Source organism: Diabrotica virgifera, chromosome 2, assembly GCF_917563875.1.
Source record: "Diabrotica virgifera virgifera chromosome 2, PGI_DIABVI_V3a".
In the NCBI taxonomy this organism is placed as follows: Eukaryota; Metazoa; Arthropoda; class Insecta; order Coleoptera; family Chrysomelidae; genus Diabrotica; species Diabrotica virgifera.
The window spans coordinates 137,089,213-137,095,691 of record NC_065444.1 but is presented as its reverse complement, the minus strand read 5'-3'; positions in this window follow the sequence as shown (position 1 = coordinate 137,095,691).

Genomic DNA, 6,479 nt, shown 5'->3' with positions numbered 1-6,479 from the left:
TTCTGAATCATATAGAATTAAGAAAAATCGGTTTGTCGAAAAATAAAAAAAATTATTAGGGGATGCAAAGTCCCCTTATGACGTACGGCTATGAAATATAGATAACAACCTACTCCCTGTCCGGTCGAGTCCACCTGCCAAATTTCATGAAAATCGGTAAAGTGGTTTCGGAGGAGTACGGTAACAAAGCCTGCGAATTAGAATTTTATATATATAGATGTTAAACCACGAAACTTTTTTAAAAAAATAACGGTTAAAGATAGAAAAGTGAAAATTTAGGATTATATGTATCTTTTGCTTGTGAATCATATACAATTAAAAAAATCGGTTTGTCGAAAAATAAAAAAAAAATTTAGGGGGGGGGCAAAGCCCCCTTATAACGTACGGCTATGAAATATAGATAACAACCTACTCCCTGTCCGGTCGAGTCCACCTGCCAAATTTCATGAAAATCGGTAAAGTGGTTTCGGAGGAGTACGGTAACAAAGCCTGCGAATTAGAATTTTATATATATAGATGTTAAACCACGAAACTTTTTTAAAAAAATAACGGTTAAAGATAGAAAAGTGAAAATTTAGGATTATATGTATCTTTTGCTTGTGAATCATATACAATTAAAAAAAATCGGTTTGTCGAAAAATAAAAAAAAAATTTAGGGGGGGGGCAAAGCCCCCTTATAACGTACGGCTATGAAATATAGATAACAACCTACTCCCTGTCCGGTCGAGTCCACCTGCCAAATTTCATGAAAATCGGTCAAGCGGTTTCGGAGGAGTACGGTAACAAAGCCTGCGAATTAGAATTTTATATATATAGATGTTAAACTACGAAATTTTTTTAAAAAAATAACGGTTAAAGATAGAAAAGTGAAAATTTAGGATTGTATGTATCTTTTGCTTCTGAATCATATAGAATTAAGAAAAATCGGTTTGTCGAAAAATAAAAAAAATTAGTAGGGGATGCAAAGCCCCCTTATGACGTACGGCTATGAAATATAGATAACAACCTACTCCCTCTCCGGTCGAGTCCACCTGCGAAATTTCATGAAAATCGGTCAAGTGGTTTCGGAGGAGTTTGGCAACAAAGCCTGCGAAAGAGAATTTTATATATTATAGATGTTAAACCACGAAATTTTTTTAAAAAAATAACGGTTACAGATAGAAAAGTGAAAATTTAGGATTGTATGTATCTTTTGCTTCTGAATCATATAGAATTAAGAAAAATCGGTTTGTCGAAAAATAAAAAAAATTATTAGGGGATGCAAAGCCCCCTTATGACGTAGGGCTATAAAATATAGATAACAACCTACTCCCTGTCCGGTCGAGTCCACCTGCCAAATTTCATGAAAATCGATCAAGCGGTTTCGGAGGAGTACGGTAACAAAGCCTGCGAATTAGAATTTTATATATATAGATGTTAAACCACGAAATTTTTTTTTAAAAATAACGGTTAAAGATAGAAAAGTGAAAATTTAGGATTATATGTATCTTTTGCTTGTGAATCATATACAATTAAGAAAAATCGGTTTGTCGAAAAATAAAAAAAAATTTTAGGGGGGGCAAAGCCCCCTTATAACGTACGGCTATGAAATATAGATAACAACCTACTCCCTGTCCGGTCGAGTCCACCTTCCAAATTTCATGAAAATCGGTCAAGCGGTTTCGGAGGAGTACGGTAACAAAGCCTGCGAATTAGAATTTTATATATATAGATGTTAAACCACGAAACTTTTTTAAAAAAATAACGGTTAAAGATAGAAAAGTGAAAATTTAGGATTATATGTATCTTTTGCTTGTGAATGATATACAATTAAAAAAAATCGGTTTGTCGAAAAATAAAAAAAATTATTAGGGGATGCAAAGCCCCCTTATGACGTACGGCTATGAAATATAGATAACAACCTACTCCCTCTCCGGTCGAGTCCACCTGCGAAATTTCATGAAAATCGGTCAAGTGGTTTCGGAGGAGTTTGGCAACAAAGCCTGCGAAAGAGAATTTTATATATTATAGATGTTAAAACACGAAATTTTTTTTAAAAATAACGGTTACAGATAGAAAAGTGAAAATTTAGGATTGTATGTATCTTTTGCTTCTGAATCATATAGAATTAAGAAAAATCGGTTTGTCGAAAAATAAAAAAAATTATTAGGGGATGCAAAGTCCCCTTATGACGTACGGCTATGAAATATAGATAACAACCTACTCCCTGTCCGGTCGAGTCCACCTGCCAAATTTCATGAAAATCGGTAAAGTGGTTTCGGAGGAGTACGGTAACAAAGCCTGCGAATTAGAATTTTATATATATAGATGTTAAACCACGAAACTTTTTTAAAAAAATAACGGTTAAAGATAGAAAAGTGAAAATTTAGGATTATATGTATCTTTTGCTTGTGAATCATATACAATTAAAAAAAATCGGTTTGTCGAAAAATAAAAAAAAAATTTAGGGGGGGGGCAAAGCCCCCTTATAACGTACGGCTATGAAATATAGATAACAACCTACTCCCTGTCCGGTCGAGTCCACCTGCCAAATTTCATGAAAATCGGTAAAGTGGTTTCGGAGGAGTACGGTAACAAAGCCTGCGAATTAGAATTTTATATATATAGATGTTAAACAACGAAACTTTTTTAAAAAAATAACGGTTAAAGATAGAAAAGTGAAAATTTAGGATTATATGTATCTTTTGCTTGTGAATCATATACAATTAAAAAAAATCGGTTTGTCGAAAAATAAAAAAAATTATTAGGGGATGCAAAGCCCCCTTATGACGTACGGCTATGAAATATAGATAACAACCTACTCCCTCTCCGGTCGAGTCCACCTGCAAAATTTCATGAAAATCGGTCAAGTGGTTTCGGAGGAGTTTGGCAACAAAGCCTGCGAAAGAGAATTTTATATATTATAGATGTTAAACCACGAAATTTTTTTTAAAAAATAACGGTTACAGATAGAAAAGTGAAAATTTAGGATTGTATGTATCTTTTGCTTCTGAATCATATAGAATTAAGAAAAATCGGTTTGTCGAAAAATAAAAAAAATTATTAGGGGATGCAAAGTCCCCTTATGACGTACGGCTATGAAATATAGATAACAACCTACTCCCTGTCCGGTCGAGTCCACCTGCCAAATTTCATGAAAATCGGTAAAGTGGTTTCGGAGGAGTACGGTAACAAAGCCTGCGAATTAGAATTTTATATATATAGATGTTAAACCACGAAACTTTTTTAAAAAAATAACGGTTAAAGATAGAAAAGTGAAAATTTAGGATTATATGTATCTTTTGCTTGTGAATCATATACAATTAAAAAAAATCGGTTTGTCGAAAAATAAAAAAAAAATTTAGGGGGGGGCAAAGCCCCCTTATAACGTACGGCTATGAAATATAGATAACAACCTACTCCCTGTCCGGTCGAGTCCACCTGCCAAATTTCATGAAAATCGGTAAAGTGGTTTCGGAGGAGTACGGTAACAAAGCCTGCGAATTAGAATTTTATATATATAGATGTTAAACCACGAAACTTTTTTAAAAAAATAACGGTTAAAGATAGAAAAGTGAAAATTTAGGATTATATGTATCTTTTGCTTGTGAATCATATACAATTAAAAAAAATCGGTTTGTCGAAAAATAAAAAAAAAATTTAGGGGGGGGGCAAAGCCCCCTTATAACGTACGGCTATGAAATATAGATAACAACCTACTCCCTGTCCGGTCGAGTCCACCTGCCAAATTTCATGAAAATCGGTCAAGCGGTTTCGGAGGAGTACGGTAACAAAGCCTGCGAATTAGAATTTTATATATATAGATGTTAAACCACGAAATTTTTTTAAAAAAATAACGGTTAAAGATAGAAAAGTGAAAATTTAGGATTATATGTATCTTTTGCTTGTGAATCATATACAATTAAGAAAAATCGGTTTGTCGAAAAATAAAAAAAAATTTTAGGGGGGGCAAAGCCCCCTTATAACGTACGGCTATGAAATATAGATAACAACCTACTCCCTGTCCGGTCGAGTCCACCTTCCAAATTTCATGAAAATCGGTCAAGCGGTTTCGGAGGAGTACGGTAACAAAGCCTGCGAATTAGAATTTTATATATATAGATGTTAAACCACGAAACTTTTTTAAAAAAATAACGGTTAAAGATAGAAAAGTGAAAATTTAGGATTATATGTATCTTTTGCTTGTGAATAATATACAATTAAAAAAAATCGGTTTGTCGAAAAATAAAAAAAATTATTAGGGGATGCAAAGCCCCCTTATGACGTACGGCTATGAAATATAGATAACAACCTACTCCCTCTCCGGTCGAGTCCACCTGCGAAATTTCATGAAAATCGGTCAAGTGGTTTCGGAGGAGTTTGGCAACAAAGCCTGCGAAAGAGAATTTTATATATTATAGATGTTAAACCACGAATTTTTTTTTAAAAAATAACGGTTACAGATAGAAAAGTGAAAATTTAGGATTGTATGTATCTTTTGCTTCTGAATCATATAGAATTAAGAAAAATCGGTTTGTCGAAAAATAAAAAAAATTATTAGGGGATGCAAAGTCCCCTTATGACGTACGGCTATGAAATATAGATAACAACCTACTCCCTGTCCGGTCGAGTCCACCTGCCAAATTTCATGAAAATCGGTAAAGTGGTTTCGGAGGAGTACGGTAACAAAGCCTGCGAATTAGAATTTTATATATATAGATGTTAAACCACGAAACTTTTTTAAAAAAATAACGGTTAAAGATAGAAAAGTGAAAATTTAGGATTATATGTATCTTTTGCTTGTGAATCATATACAATTAAAAAAAATCGGTTTGTCGAAAAATAAAAAAAAAATTTAGGGGGGGGGGCAAAGCCCCCTTATAACGTACGGCTATGAAATATAGATAACAACCTACTCCCTGTCCGGTCGAGTCCACCTGCCAAATTTCATGAAAATCGGTAAAGTGGTTTCGGAGGAGTACGGTAACAAAGCCTGCGAATTAGAATTTTATATATATAGATGTTAAACTACGAAACTTTTTTAAAAAAATAACGGTTAAAGATAGAAAAGTGAAAATTTAGGATTATATGTATCTTTTGCTTGTGAATCATATACAATTAAAAAAAATCGGTTTGTCGAAAAATAAAAAAAAAATTTAGGGGGGGGGCAAAGCCCCCTTATAACGTACGGCTATGAAATATAGATAACAACCTACTCCCTGTCCGGTCGAGTCCACCTGCCAAATTTCATGAAAATCGGTCAAGCGGTTTCGGAGGAGTACGGTAACAAAGCCTGCGAATTAGAATTTTATATATATAGATGTTAAACCACGAAATTTTTTTAAAAAAATAACGGTTAAAGATAGAAAAGTGAAAATTTAGGATTGTATGTATCTTTTGCTTCTGAATCATATAGAATTAAGAAAAATCGGTTTGTCGAAAAATAAAAAAAATTATTAGGGGATGCAAAGCCCCCTTATGACGTACGGCTATGAAATATAGATAACAACCTACTCCCTCTCCGGTCGAGTCCACCTGCGAAATTTCATGAAAATCGGTCAAGTGGTTTCGGAGGAGTTTGGCAACAAAGCCTGCGAAAGAGAATTTTATATATTATAGATGTTAAACCACGAAATTTTTTTAAAAAAATAACGGTTACAGATAGAAAAGTGAAAATTTAGGATTGTATGTATCTTTTGCTTCTGAATCATATAGAATTAAGAAAAATCGGTTTGTCGAAAAATAAAAAAAATTATTAGGGGATGCAAAGCCCCCTTATGACGTAGGGCTATAAAATATAGATAACAACCTACTCCCTGTCCGGTCGAGTCCACCTGCCAAATTTCATGAAAATCGGTCAAGCGGTTTCGGAGGAGTACGGTAACAAAGCCTGCGAATTAGAATTTTATATATATAGATGTTAAACCACGAAATTTTTTTTTAAAAATAACGGTTAAAGATAGAAAAGTGAAAATTTAGGATTATATGTATCTTTTGCTTGTGAATCATATACAATTAAGAAAAATCGGTTTGTCGAAAAATAAAAAAAAATTTTAGGGGGGGCAAAGCCCCCTTATAACGTACGGCTATGAAATATAGATAACAACCTACTCCCTGTCCGGTCGAGTCCACCTTCCAAATTTCATGAAAATCGGTCAAGCGGTTTCGGAGGAGTACGGTAACAAAGCCTGCGAATTAGAATTTTATATATATAGATGTTAAACCACGAAACTTTTTTAAAAAAATAACGGTTAAAGATAGAAAAGTGAAAATTTAGGATTATATGTATCTTTTGCTTGTGAATAATATACAATTAAAAAAAATCGGTTTGTCGAAAAATAAAAAAAATTATTAGGGGATGCAAAGCCCCCTTATGACGTACGGCTATGAAATATAGATAACAACCTACTCCCTCTCCGGTCGAGTCCACCTGCGAAATTTCATGAAAATCGGTCAAGTGGTTTCGGAGGAGTTTGGCAACAAAGCCTGCGAAAGAGAAT